The sequence below is a fragment of the Aethalodelphis obliquidens genome, unplaced genomic scaffold (assembly GCF_003676395.1).
Source record: "Aethalodelphis obliquidens isolate GAN/ISIS:26980383/991018 unplaced genomic scaffold, ASM367639v1 scaffold30, whole genome shotgun sequence".
Classification (NCBI taxonomy): Eukaryota; Metazoa; Chordata; class Mammalia; order Artiodactyla; family Delphinidae; genus Aethalodelphis; species Aethalodelphis obliquidens.
The window spans coordinates 5,112,251-5,127,501 of record NW_020837974.1 but is presented as its reverse complement, the minus strand read 5'-3'; the positions used below and the strand labels follow the sequence as shown (position 1 = coordinate 5,127,501).

The window sequence follows — 15,251 nt, the reverse complement described above, 5'->3', positions numbered from 1 at the left end:
TGAGGAGGGCTGAGGCCTGGGGGGCAGGGGCGGCCCGGAGGAGGTGCTTGGCCGGACGAGTCCCCAGGCCGCCCCCTGGTTGTCACCGCCCCGAACAGAGGGGCCGGGGCCTCCGCATTCTGAGCGACCCTGTGAATCGTGCCTGCTCGTGCTCAGTTGGCGTTCAATTCCTCGGTTTTCTTTTTGACAAACTAAATTCGGTAATTTATAGGGGTTGTGGCCACTGATTACAAATTAACTCCCCTGTTGGGAACAAACCCTAAATATCGGGCACCGCTGTGTGGCAGCTTCTGTCCCACTGTTGCTCCTCGGTTCGGTAATCTTCACGGCAACCCAAGGAAGTACTGACCCCTGGTCCACAGTCCGGAGACGGCTCCGAAGAGGGGAGTGACCTAGACTGTACCACCAAGGCCGCTCAGTCCCACGCCCTCACGGAAGCACTATGTCACATGCTAAGAGCTTAATGGTTTTGTAATAAAACTTTAAACAAACAGATGTGTGAGCTTCAGGCCCTGACACCCTGTAGCTCCCCTGCACCCCTCCCGGGCCTTCTGCAGCGTTTGGGGTTTCCCAGCCTTTCTCACGTGACCCGCACTTTGATCTAGCTCGGGGACAACTCTCAGACCCCGCCTCATTTTTAATTTCTCTTAAGAGACCATCGAGATTCTTTATCGCAAGTGTAGCCCAACAATCCGGTGGGAAGGGAGGAGGGGCGGCCGGGTAAGGGCCTGGCTGGCACTGGTGGGGGAGAGCCAGGTCCAGAATGGAGGCTGGCCCCGAGTGGCCAAGGACTTCCGGCCAGCAGAGGTCCTGTCTACGGTGGGAGGCCCTGCACTCCAAGGGGCAGCTGTGAGCTCTGACCAACCACAGGGGGAGAGCAGCCAAAATCAAGACCGCGCCCTCCCCCCCCGCCCCCGCCCGAGGGAAAACTGGGGCACGACCCAAGCCTCACCAAGGAGCGAGGAAAAGTGGGCTCGGGGCAGGCCTCCTAAGATTCGTCAGCTGTGGACACTCCTGCGGGACCCCCATCCTTCCCCGCCTACCCCTCAGCCTTTCCTATCTGACTCAAGTTAAGTTGGCAGATGTCTTCAATTTCATGGTTAATTTTCCCTTCCTCACGTGTCTGTGTTTACAGATCAAACTCCGAAGAACCCATAGCCTCAGGCTCCCTTCTCGTCCAATAATAGATTTTCGCCCCCCGCAGTTCCCCCCCCCCCCCGCTTGGCAATGTCTCAGTGAATGACAGGATGTGGGACTTCCCAACAAAGCAGGCCCCTCCCTGTCATTCCTTCATTGAGCCGAGCTTGACCGGCTCGCCAAGCTTCCCCCAAGCAAGGCCTGAGGGGAACAAAGATAACTGGCCACGGAAAAGGAGCGGTCCAGTAGGAAGCCTCACTACAGCAGTGCAGGAATCGAGGCTTGAGGGGGGAGAGTTGGAGGTGCCTCTGAACGCTGGGTGCCCCGGGAGTGCCCCCACCTGAAAGTATGGCCAGCAGTGACTGGTCCCGAGGGACCAGGGGACGAGCATTCCAGGCAGAGTGAACTGCGGTCCCAGAGAGCAGCAGCCCACTACCTGCCGAGACTCTAGGTCACCTGGTGCGGCCGGAGCCCTGCGAGGGGGCTGAACCGCTGGGAGTTCAAACAGAAGTAGGAGCATCAGATATCCTATTAGAAAAATGACTTCGGCTGCAGCGTGAAGGGTGAGAGGCGCAGGGGGATCAACGAGGAGGGACAGCTGCAGGGACAGGGAGGAGAGGCCAGGTGCGTGAGGTGGAGAGCCCGCTAAGGCCTGGCGACCGCCTGGCTGGATATGGGAGACTCAGGACGCTAGGGTCTCGGGCTCAGGTGACAGTGGTGCCAGGACCTGGATGCGGATCGGGAGGAGCCAACAGGAGGGGACGGGGCGGGTGGGGAGGCTGAGCGGCCCGGGTGGACCCAGATCGCGCACATCCTGAAGCAACACTTAACCAAAGGAAAGCGTATGCATCCGCGAAGCACTAGCCTTCGGATAAAGACCTGCGCCGTCTCAGTGGCAGTTCACCCACAAGTATTTTGGAGCAGACACTCTGCCCCAGGAGGCAACAAAACTGGCGACATCCTGCCTTGTGGAGCTGACACTCCAATGGGGTGGGGCCGGTGCTGCGAAGTCGGCGGGGGCGGGGGGGGGGTGCAGAATGAGCAGGTCAAGGGCATAGGGAGTGAGGCAGGCAAGGCGGTGCAGTGAGTGGTGTGTGATTTTACTTTGCTGTTCAGAGGCTGGTCCAGTAGGTGGGCAGAGTCTGGAAGGAGGTCGGAGAGCCAGCCGTGAGGAGGCCGGAAGGACCAGCTTTTGCGTGTTTGCCAGTTTGCTGGTGTTTTAAGGGAAAGGGGAAGTAACAGCACAGTTTGTAAGTTGGTGGGAACAATTGGATGCAGACGAGGGGGGTGTGGGAGAAAGAGGGGGGGAGGAGGAAAAAGGATGTGGGGTCCCTGGCAGAGTCCCAGACGAGCCACTCACAGAAGCCGGAGAAGGTGGAGCATGTGGGCACTCGGGAAGGTGGGCAGGAGGAGGGAGGGGACGCTGGCTTCGATTGCTTCTGTTTTCTATATGAAACAGGAAGCAAGTCCAGCCTCCGGGAGTAACCTCACCTCCAAGCTACTTCCTATCTCAGTTCATCCTTGGGGCCATCCTGAGAAGTAGTCACCAACAGCCCCCAATCGCTTGACGAGGAAACCCAGGCACACAGAGGTTCCGTGACTTTTCCGCCGTCTCCCGGCCACAGAAGGTGGATCTCTGGATCCCTGATCCAGCACAGGTGACCCTAACGATCCCGGCACGTGGCCTCCATGGCAAATGCATGAGAGGAAAGCCAGCCACTGTGTGCTGATTTTAACAGAAACACTTCCTTCTTGAAGAAGGCTTGGAAACATACCTTCCTCTGTGCGTATTTTTCAGGTCTCTGAAATCCTCCTCGCAATCCACTTTTATATCATGCATACATTAACAGAAGAATTTTTTTAGCATTGCCAGTTCCACAGAAATGAGAATATGATTTTAACTGCTATCCGTGCATGTTTTTGCTGGGAGCACTCAGCAGGGGACCTTGTCGGGTAGGGGACGTGCTGGCCCCTGGCCAGGGGGCCAGGGAAGGTGCCACTGTCCTCCAGACCTTGACTGTCACCAAGGACTGTCCTCAGGTATAGCCAAAGGAAACCAAAACCGGGACTGCGCCCTTTCTGGCAGGCTTTGAGAAGTGCTGATAACCCGTCACATGGGCTGCTTGCGCATCTGAGAAGCTAGCACCTCACGGGGTTGGGATTGTGGCAAAAATAAGGTAAAATTTTTAAAAAGGAAGCAAATATCATTTCCAAATTCAAGGCTGTAACTGATTACAAGTGCCTGGCTTGGAGAAAGCCCTTGCCAAATATCTCCTAAATGTTTATCTTAGATGAACACCGAGTTTTCCATTTGATGGCAAGCCTTACAGTTCTACCAGGAAAATCTTTCTAAATATTTTAGAAATTAAGCACAGATGTTTTTACACAACACAAACGACAATTTCATGCAAATCACAAGGTCTGTCTTGTCGCAAGTGCAATACACGGGGGGCAGACCTCGTTTTAGTGCACCTTGCTTTACTGCACTTTGCAGACCTGCATTTTTCACAAGTTGAAGGCCCGCGGGAAGTCTGTCGGCGCCACTTTTCCAACAGCATTTGCTCACTTCATGTCTCCGTGGTACATTTTGGTAATTGTCCCAATGTTTCAAGCTTTTTCATTATTATCTTTGTGATGGTGATCTATGACCAGCGATCTGTAATGTTACTACTACGACTCACTGAAGGCTAAGATGAGGATTAGTATTATCAATACATTATTTTTTAATTAAGGTATGCACATTTTTTTTTAGACCTAATGCTCTTGCACACTTAACAGACTACAGTGTGCTGTAAACATAACTTTTCTATGCACTGGGAAAAGAAAACAATTGTGTGACCCGCTTTATTGCGGTGGTCTGGAACCAAACCCAAAATATCTCCGAGGTCTGCCTGGATGTTTTACTATATTTAAATCCATACTACGCCCTTCAGTCTCGAAGAGGTGGTCCTCACTGCATAATCCTGCCCAGTAGAACACACTTACTTGTGCAATGAAACACAGAAGCATCTCCTTAAGTCAACATTTTCTAGCAATTCTCGCAAGAACAGAGAGTAAGTTCTGAATAGAAAGTTTCTAGCTAAATAAGTTACCAAGCAGCTGTACTCAAAACCTCTGAACACACTGCAGTATCAATAGATGTCAGTGATGTATCTGGACTAACGATGAGCTAAAACACAAAGGTCCACACATTTATGGCAACCACGCGCAAGATGAACTGAACGCCTTTTTCATCTGCCACATTCAGAGTAACAGAACAGGGTGCTTCTCCAGGACTTCTTGACTGAGGGCAGGGGGGGTCCAAGGAAACTGCAGCCACATTTGGATGCTGAGGCGGCATGTGGTCCCCATCCTGACGGTTCTACAAACTCCCTGTGTGACTTGGACAAGTCACTTCACCTCTGGGAGCCAGGCTTCCTTACACGAAGATACCCACCATCCTTTCAGAAATACAACAACGTCTCTTCTGTGGGGGGCAGTTTTACCCCATCACCTTCCAGAATGACAGAATCGCCAATTCTAAATGGAACTTCAAGAGAGAAACCAACGTGTATCCCGCTCCTGCTATGCGTTGGACGCTGTAGGGACTCATACTTCGTATCAAGGCCGTGCTACTCACGTATCACCCCCAACCTGGAGGAAAGAGGCCACCTCCCCACTGAGCTGGGTCCACTGAACCCCTTATAACTTATCTCTGCATCCCCAGTGCCTGGAACGTAGTAGGTGCTCAATGAATGTCTAATGGAGGAACTCAGGGTCACTTGCCCAGGTGAGGGTTCAAACCTAGGTCCTTCTGCCTCCAGACTGAGCTCCAGCCCAGAGACCGTGAGGTGTGTCCCCCACTCCACCCCCACCCCCGCTTCAGGCTAGAAATAGGTCTGGACCATTCCAGAAGGCCATTCCTGGTTTTATAAAATCAGGAGTGCCCAGGTAGTAGGAGAGACACTCGTTAAGACGATGACGGCTCTTTGGGACTCACTCGGTGTTTTGTGATTACAGAGTATCATTCAGGGGAAATGATGGACCGCTCAAATTTTCTACCCCCTGCCGGGCATCAGTGAAAGTTACTCAGCTTTACAGCAAGTACTTCCCTTTGAAATCTGCCGCCAAGTGGACTCGTTCCCATTTACCAGAGCACTGAAGTTGGTGACAGCAGGCATCTTCTTTGGTTGGGGGCAAGCAAATGACCACTCCCAAGCTGAGGGGAGAGGTCACTTCCTTAGGTCAGGGCGGGACCTCTGTGGGTCACCCATCCGCCTCCCCTCGTCGTCAGCCATTTTTAAGGGGCCCTGCGGAGCCTGGGACAGTCTTGGTCTCCTGCTCTCTCAGTCATTAGTCTATGCTGCCACATACCTCAGTTTTCCTGTAGGCGGCAGAGAGCAGCAGAAGAAACCATGTCGTCATGGGGCCCTGGCTTTGTAAAGCAAGCGGCCCGGAAGACTGCAGAGGGCAGGGGTCCTCAGGAAGGAGAGGCCGCCTCTGCCCCGTACCCTCCTCTGGCCAGGCCCACCCTGGGTCCCCTCTCCAGCCCTGTTCGGTGGCTCCTACCTGCTCCCTGCACGGTGGACATGGCTGGCTTCAGTGAGATGCCCCTGGGTGGTCGGCGGGAGCCTGAGGGCGGGAGCCAGGAGGAGTCCGCTTACGCTCCAGCAGAAGGTGGGCAGGGGCCGTCATGAACGGGTGATGGAGGAGGCCACGGGGGGGGGCCGTCGCGGGAAGGGTCGGCTCTCTGGGGGGACAGAATACTGGCTCACAATCCAAGATTCTCGGGTTCTGAGCCTGGAGCCCCGCCACTGGGAAGAGGCTCGAGGTGCCGCCAACCAGATTTCACCTCTGGGAGCTGGGAGGGTTCGGTGAGAAGCCCGTTTAAGAGCACTGCCCAGGGGATCCTTGATGAAAACCATGACTTATGGTCTGTAGGGGCGGGAGAGCCACTCAGGTGACAAAATGTGACCGGCACCAAAGACAAAGGCCCAGCGTCAGGGTTTTTCCTGTGTCCCTAGAAAGTGCAGCAGGGACTGGAGGGGTGGGGAATGTTGACACGAATAACCCCTGAAATTCCAGGAGCCAGGCCCCCCTCAGATGGGGCCACTGTTCATTCGTCTGCTTTCACGGGTTCCTCCCTTTACTTTCTGTGGACAAGTTCCTTCTGCAGTTTTGACAAAGACCCAAGGAAAGGGGAGTGGTGTCGTGCACCTCCGCCAGGAGGAGCGGGTACCCGGGGTCTGTGCGGGGAGCTGGTGGGAGGACCCCGGAGGCGTGCACTCTGTTCAGGGCATGTCCTGTGCTCCCTGGGCTGCCCGTACTTTCAGCTGCTGCAGGTGGAAAGCGGTAACAGGTGTGCTGTGTGGGAGGGTTCCCAGATGCTTACCACGAACCGCCTTGCCCAAGGAACCCGTTGGCAAACCGAGCTGTTACCTGCAGTTCACATCCTTACAGCAAGCAGAGCTGGGTGCTGTAGCGTAAGTTTTGGTCTTTGGCGCTACCCACTACGTAACCCATATCCCTTTCATTTAGGAGGAGTGGCCTTTAGTGAAAACAGGTCTCTTCCTGTCTTCCTACCTGTAGCCTGTTGGAGGTGTAATCGTGTGGTCTTTCTTTTAAAGGTGACACAGCCTGCTTTTCCATCTCAGGGCTGCGGGTCCTGGCCTCTGTCACCTGCAGGCCTCCCATCTCTCCAGGCGCCCCTCACACCATGCCTGAGAGCCAGGAGGCCGGGCCGTCTGGGGTCCGCCACTCCGTCTCCTTAGCCTGCTAAGGAGGAGCCCACTCGTGACTCAGTTTCCTCTGCTGTAAAATGAGGCATTAATAGCACGTACTCACCCGACCTTTGTGAGAGGTCCAGGACACGGCATGCGGCACCAAGTGAGCGGCCATCAGCTAAGTGTGGTTACTGCCTCTGAGCACCGGTTGCTGCCTGGGGCCCCTGCACAGGGCGGTGGCACATCAGGCACTGACATTCAGTGGGATCTGACCGTCCCCCTGCTGCCCCCCACCCAGCAATCCTGGTGGATGGTGTGGGGTGGATCTTGTCATCTTTCCTGTCAGGTACATGCATATGTAATAGACTAGGGTTGCCTTTTCCCCACGTGGGGACATGTTCTGTCTTGTTCTGTAATTTGTTTTTTCCACTTGGGGATCTTTGCTCCTCCTCTGAGATACCCATGATCTCTGTCCTCTGTCTGATCGATATATGTCCCTCTTGTCGGAAGGCCAGGTCCCCCAGTTGGGATTCCATACCCAGACCCCTTTCACTTGCTGCTGGGGTTCCCAATTGTCCCAGGAGCATCCCTGCACTTTGTTTACTGCTCAATGTAACTCTCATGTCCAGTGAACCAAATTTTACACATCTTTCGTTTTGCACATCTAAACAACGATTACAAATACATTAAAGTAATTCTCTTAAACAATGTAACCTGCAGTTATAAGTATGGCATGGTTGATTCTTTCGAATATTGCAAACACCTCAGACAGCAAATAAAGCTTATATTAACGCGATGACTACAAAACCAATTTCTTACTCCAAATATCAACATCATGGGTTTAACTAACATCTTCGTTATTTCCTTTATTTTTTTTTCAAATACCTTTTTCGGGTTACAGCTATCTTTACTTTGATATTCTTCCAGGATTGACGGCCCCAGGGAAGAAGAATACCATCTCTAATCAGCCGAAACGTTAAGGCATTTTGGTTATAGATGGAGTAATTCCTGGATAGGGCTGGATCTAGATGGTTCTTCCCAAGGCCATCAGTTGAAAGTTGCTGTTTATAAGTAAATGCCATTTGCTACATCGATCAGATTTGAAAGCTCAAACCCTTCGCATAGGTTTTAATTCCTTGCCGCCCCGTGTTTCCCCTAAAACGATGCATTTGTAGAGTCTTGCTTGGTAATACAGGATTATGTAATCCATCTTTGGGTTTTTCTGATCAACTAACCTGGTCCTGTCATTATGAATTGGTGACTTATCTGTTAGCATTATTAAAGAGTTATGTGTGTCTTATTAGTATTGCATTAAAATTAGCAGGGCCATCTAGAAATTCCATCGCCCAGAAATGAAGGGTTGAATCTTCGTGGTTAAGTTTTCTCTTCAGGACACCTGGGGAGTGCAGGACCTGGGAACACCCTGCTGAGCCTGCCCGTTACCTGGCTTCCATGTGTGAGTGCTGGGGCAGACCCCTCCTGGCTCTCATGAGCGACCACCAGTGTGGACACTTCCTGCTTTTTGGGAGCCACTAGCTTTGTCCCTTGGTCCATGCATTTACCGGTTTCTACTCACACAGACAGAAACAAATGCACAGCATCACTATAATCGGGGCAGGGCGGGGGGTGGACAGCATACCTATACATTAGCAGCCGCCCAATGTATTAGTTTTCTGTGCTACACAAGAGAGGACCACAGGTTTAGCAGCTGAAAACAATGCCCACTAATTATCTCACAGTCTCCATGGAACAGGAGTCTGGGCTCAGCTTAGCTGGTCTTCTGCTCAGGGTCTCACAAGGCTGCTATCAAGGGGTCGACCGGGCTGCATTCTTACCTGGAGGTCTCAGTGACGAGAATCCGCTGCCAGGCCCATGCAAGGTGCTTACAGGATTCATTTCCTCGCAGCTGATGACTGAGGGTCCTGGCTTCTTGTTGGCTGCCCTGGGATCTAGAGGCTGCCCCTGGTCCCCGGAGGCTGTTCACAGCCTGGCTGTTTGCTTCTGTAAGGCCAGCAGGAGAGAAATTTCCTAGCCTCAAAGAGCCAAGTCTCTCTTCAAAGGGCTTTTCCCTAATTAAGCCAAGCTCGACCAGGATAATCTTCATTTCGATTAACTCAGAATCAACTAATTGGGCACCTTAATTACACCTGCAAAATCCCTTCCTCTTTGCAGTGTTCTGCCAGCTAGAAGGATGTCATGGGTCTGCCCCCATTCAAGGGAGGGGGCTATATGGGGGGCCGAGATCTCGGGGGCCACTCTCCCCCATCTTCTGCAGTTACAACTACCTTTGTGCACACATCATAGTAACGGTTCCCTTTGGAGTTTCACTATGAGCTTGTGGCTTTGCTGCAGACCCAGAGGCCGTCTCCCTCAAGGTGTCCTGTGCCGGGTCTCCCGCCACCTGGCCTGCCTGCTGGTCCCGGGCCTTTGCACTTGACGTTCCCTCTGTCCACTTCCCTCTCCCCTGAGTGAGCCACATCCTCGTTCCTTTACTGTATTCCAGCCTCTGCTAAACTGTCGCCCCATCAGAGAAATCAGAAAACCGCTCAGAGAGGCAGCAGTGTAGGGGTCAGGAGCCAGGCTCTGAAGGGTGAACCCCAGCTGCCTCTGGACCCACCATGTGACCTCCCACCCTGAGCCCGAGGGTCGTCCTTGGTCAAGTGCGGACGGGGGTCTGGGCTCTCATAGACCCCTGGCCCACATACACAGTTATCCAACTGACTCCTTTCTACCTGGGATGAAAGTGGCTCCTTGTGTGGGTTCAGGGCAAGCTCGCCTGCCTTCCTGGTGGTCAGAGGCCCTGGTTGGGGATCCCATGCTGCTCCTGACCCCTTGCTGGTCCTTTCCACTTTCTGGAGGAATTTCCTTTATGAAGTTTCCCTTAATTTGACTTCCTTCGGATCAGGAGACATTTATCTTAGGTAACCTAATGGAAGCCTCTCGATACCTAAATTAGATTCATCCCCTCTCTCCACGACCTGGTGCCCCACCTCTCGCCGTTCACTAGTATTTGTCAAGTACTTACCATGATGCCCAAAGAACTACACCAGGCAGTGAAGTAGCTTGTCAAACAATCCCGAAACTCGCATTCCTAAAGCTTCCTTTAATAGATGAGCTTTATCACTTGGGGAGAAAGAGGCGTGACCATAACTGTAAAACATAAATTGGAAAAGAGGTTTCACACAGAGTACTTGACCCCTAAAACATATACTTGGAAATACAATGGGGGACCAGAAAGAGGAATTCGGGAATTTACATGAAAGGCATTCACGGTAGCAGTTAAGATCCAGCTGGTGTTTTAGGCGGGTAGGCAGCAAGCTCTTTAGAGCAGGAGCCTGGAGTTTTTCCTCTCTGCACCTGCACATTTATTGGCTTGAAAGTAACTGAAGAACTGCTGCTGGGACTTATTCTTGTGAGGGGACCTCAGGAGCTTCCTGCAAGTGGTCTCCAGTCCAGGCAGGGTGAGCTCTCTGTTCATGTGGGATCTGAGACCAGCAACCATGCAAGGGGGTGAGAATGCTGCCACTGGTGACCAGTGTTCACCACCTGTCCCATCCCCCGGGTCCAAAGCAAGATGGAAGGGACAGTAAAATTCATGTACATAGCCCTGGGCATCAGTCTCAGCCCTGCCACTGAATGGGTCTACAGGACGACTGGTTTTTTTTTAATATAAATTTATTTATTTATTTTTGGCTGTGTTGGGTCTTTGTTGCTGCATGCGGGCTTTCTCCAGCTGCGACGAGCAGGGGCTACTCTTCATTGCGGTGCGCAGGCTTGTCTTGTTGCAGAGCACGGGCTCTAGGTGCGCGGGCTTCAGTAGTTGTGGCACACGGGCTCAGTAGTTGTGGCACATGGGCTCAGCTGTTCCGCGGCATGTGGGATCTTCGCGGACCAGGGCTCGAACCCGTGTCGCCTGCATTGGCAGGCGGATTCTTATCCACTGCGCCACCAGGGAAGCCCCTGGTGGTCTGGTTTTGAACGTTCGGTGCGAGTTTAGTGCCGTTAGAAGCTCCTCAAACTGCTGTCGACCAGTAGCCGTCATGTGGCGTAGCGCAGGGTAACACACAAAGCGAGCGGAAGGTGGATCCTAAGACGCTTCTGGCAGATAACAGATAAATACAGAGACCTACAGGTATATAAACACTAGGGATTGAACGTATGAGTACAAGTTTTATTTTGCTTCCTGGAGCACAGCTTATGCTAAGCACATTACCCTGGGTCTTCTTTTGGTCTACTCCTGACCCTTGTACTTTACCCCCGACCTTATCAGTTTCTCCTCCTTAACCCCTAATTAATTGCCTTTATACACACAACTCAAAAAAAACCTTACGGGTTACAGTCTTTCCTGCCTTCTAAGGTATTTCTCTCTCCCCTCTTGGACCTTTTCAGCTCCAGGTGAAAAGCACTCTTGACCAATCTGAACTCCCAACAGTGCCTGCACGGAGCCTACCACATAGTAAGCACTCCTAAAATGTCTGTCAAATGAACGCTTGACTTGGCTGTGTTTACATGACTTTGCATAACTGGGTGAGGGTCAGGCAGCTGGGACAGTGCCTATCACTGGCTTCCAGGTTTCGCTCACTCTTTGTTTGCTTTTAGAGGTTTTGTAGGTTTTCTCTTAGACACAAAAACATCATCTCTTCACTTCAAGGCGTCGTCGCCTGTACTTGGATGTGTGTATCTGGACGTGCACATGAACTCTGAGTTGCATTTTTCTACAGACCGTTTCTGCAAGTTTCCCTTTGCCAGAGACGGGGGAAACAGCACATTTTTAGCTGCTTCATCTAGCACGGTAAGTATCAAAGGAAAAACGAAAGTGTTGAAATTAATTTCGTTAGCAGAGTGTAAAGGAAGGACCTGTGCCGTTTGGGCCACCCCAGGAGCTGGGCACCACCGGCTGAGTGGTGAGGAGGGACCTGGAGAAGGCAGTCTGCCCAGGGTCCCACCCTAGGGGTACCAGGCTCACGGCAGACATCTGACTGATTGGCTTTACAAGGGAGGAATGACTGTAAGCAGAATTAAAGTGAAAACACTGTGTACCACTTGTGAGTAAGAGTTTACTCCGAGTGAATAATAGTTTCCACAGAGAAAGGAAACTTCAAACAGTGATTAACAAAGAGATATGCCATCAGAGAGTTCAGGAGCAACCTGGCCACCTCCATCTGGCACATGGCGGAGAGCCTCCTGCATCATGGAGGGTGAAGACAGCCACGCACAGTGCTGGTGGAGGTGGGGGTGAGACGCAGGGGCTGAGATGTGTGACGGTCGGTTCTGCTAATCTGTACCCCTTTTTTTCGGGCTCTTCCAACATTTTTCAGTGCATGACTTACCCATTATCTGGGGGACCGAGGGAGGGATATTCATTCCTTTAATAAAAATTGAGTACCTATTGTGTGTTAGGCATTGATAAAGCCGTGGAAATTCCAATGTCAGTAAGAAAGGCACTCCCTTGGAGATCTCACAGTGTGGTCAGGGAGACAGATGGGATTACGATTACGATACAACATGTGATGGGCTAGAATGGAGAAAGTACAAAGTATGAGGGCGCAATAACGCAGATCTGCTTTCCCTTGGGTTCAGTAAGACTTGACCTTTGATCTGAGACTTGAGGCTGAATGAGAATGGACAGTGGCAGAAGGAAGGTGGGTGGGACGTTGGCATAGTGGGAGCTGCGTGGGGGAAGCCTAGGGGTCTGCCAGAGTGGGGAGGGCCCGCACAGGGACCTCTGCCAAGGCTCAAGCTTATAGGTTCACGGGGGATGAGGCACCACAAAACGTGGAGCCGGCGGGGAGGCTGCTGGGAAGAGCCTGAGCTCTTGCCTGTGGCTGACGGGCAACCACTGGGAAAGTCTAGCCAGCCCATCCTGGCACCAGTCCAGCCATCCCTCCCTGTCCCAAATACCAGAATATACACGGTAACGTCCGTCACCTTGAAAGCATCTCTCCATCAATCATTTGGGAGGGTGCTGGATCCAGGGTTGTTTCTAAAGTGTTTCTGGAACTTCCACTAAGCAGTGATACAAATGGCAAGTGCACCAACCCAGCTACACAGAGATGATAAGAATAATACCAGGAACGCGTGAGTGCTCTGCGGGCGCCAAGCACTGCTGGAAACGCTCCACACGCACTGTCTCACTTCATCCTCCCTCCGACCCAGAGAGGCAGGTGGTGGTGTTATTCCCATTTTGCTGATGAGGAGGACACAGGCTCAGAGGGTGAGTGGCTCACATAGTAAGTGATGGACCTGGAACCTGAACCCACTGTGTCTGGCCCAGGAGAGAAGTGGCAGCGTTAGGATGGAGAAGAAACAGGAAATGGGGACTTCCCTGGTGGCGCAGTGGTTAAGAATCCGCCTGCCAATGCAGGGGACACGGGTTCAAGCCCTGGTCTGGGAAGATCCTACATGCCGCGGAGCAACTCAGCCCGTGTGCCACAACTACTGAGCCTGCGCTCTAGAGCCTGTGAGCCACAACTACTGAGCCCTCGTGCCACAACTACTGAGCCTGTGCTCTAAAGCCTGCAAGCCACAACTACTGAAGCCCGTGCACCTAGAGCTCGTGCTCCACAACAAGAGAAGCCACCGCAACGAGAAGCCCACGCACCGCAACGAAGAGTAGCCCCCGCTCGCCACAACTAGAGAAAGCCCACGCACAGCAACGAAGACCCAATGCAGCCAAAAATGAATAATTTTTTTAAAAAAATAAACAGGAAATGAAAGCTAAGATTAAAAAGCAGAAATAGGAATCAGGATAATCTGTTGCGGTGAGGGCAGAAAAATGCAGACCTCCTGACAATAACTGAAGAGTCAGCTCTGCGAAGGCTGGAAGGACTGGGGGTGGGGGTGACCGATGGGGAGGAACATGGGTCCCCAGAGAGTCCACTGGGTCAGACCCTGAATCCAAGAAAACTGGCACTGAACTCTGTCACAGCCCATGAGCACTGCAAGAACCTTGGAGAGCTCCGAATTCACGCTTCTTCTAAAGTAGAAACCAAGGCCAGAGAGAAGAAATGGCTACAAAGTGTCACACACAGAACAGAGTCCAGTGGTCTCGACTTTGAGACTAATGTTTCTGCAGACTAGTGGCCACTCATGCTCCTGCTAACAGTACCCTAATTTTCCTCTGAGGAACCACGCCCTCTGTCTGGCTGAGCCCTCATGCTAAGGGTCTTAGCTCAGGCTGCTACAACAAAAATAGCACAGACTGGGGGCTTAAACAACAAATACTTCTCACAATTCTGGAAGCTGAAAGTCCAAGATCAAGGCACCAGTAGAGGTGGCATCTGGGGACAGCCTGATTCCTGGCTTGAAGACAGCCACCCTCTTACTGTATCCTCACAAGGGGAAGAGGTGTGAGGTCTTTTGTGTCTCTTCTTATGAAGGCTCTTCATCAGGGCTCCACCCTCATGACCTAATTACCTCCCAAAGGCCCTGTCTCCAAATACCATCCCACTGGCGATTAGGGTTTCAAGGTATGAATTCTGGGGGGACACGAACATATCATCCATAACAACCCACATCTCCAGACTAAGCCAGTCCACAAATGCCATTCCCTCATTACACACAAGACTCCATAATGCCATCCAGGGTGAATCAGAGGCCTCTGCCTTTTCTCCCTCTGGAGTCAACCCATGGAGGGCTTCCCCAGTGCGTCCTCAGAAGAGCAAGAACCAGAGAGGAAGGGAGGGAGACTAGGTCCAAGTGACACCGCTCCAGCCTTTCTGTCTGGCTGTGCCTGGCCTTTCATCAGTCACAACTCCTTTTTTTTCATTTTTCTTTCTCCATCCCAAGGTCCACGTACAGCACGTACACCAGAGCCTGGCACCTAGCCAGCGCTCACATGGCAGTATCACTATACAAGCTACCTCGAATTAGGTTTTCTGTCATTGGCAACACAAGAGCCTGAACAAAACGGTGACCTGTTATTGCTACCACACCATGCCGTAGTCACAATTTCTCCCAAGAAGGTTAAAACTTTATGTGTACTCATACATCTCAGTTAGATGGAAACCACCTAGACACCTGTTTCGATGCCCGAGACCAAGCGCCCAGAAGCCGGCTCCCCTCCCCCCTCCTCCAGTCCCTGCAGAGCCGCGCACCCAGGCACCTCCCTACCTGGCCCCTCTCCTCGCCTGCGGCCCAGAGAACACACCGCCTGCTCCGGCAGGTGGACCTGGGGGTGGCGGGCGGTCTTAGGGGTCGACGAGCCGGGTCCTGGGGGGCGGCGGGCGGTCTGCAGGCCCGCCTCGGTCCCGGGAGCGCGGGCAGCTCGCCCCACCACCGCAACCCCGAAGCTCAACTTCTTCGAGATCCCGGAAGTGGGCGGGCGTGCGACCCAGCCGAGACCCCAAAGCCGGCTGGTGACGCAGCATGCCGCAGCCAATCGCGCGCCTCCTGCGTTTGCGTTATTGCGAG

General features: G+C 52.6%; 1 long non-coding RNA gene across 1 annotated transcript; it reads right to left on the bottom strand.

Annotated features, from left to right (window-relative positions):
* Window positions 1-10,708: 10,708 nt before the first annotated feature.
* On the bottom strand, window positions 10,709-15,251 carry LOC113630429 (uncharacterized). Its single transcript, XR_003436962.1, has 4 exons — window positions 14,952-15,251; window positions 12,768-12,882; window positions 12,226-12,354; window positions 10,709-10,937 (listed from the first exon to the last, which is right to left on the bottom strand). It is a non-coding gene; the product is annotated as an uncharacterized LOC113630429 (long non-coding RNA).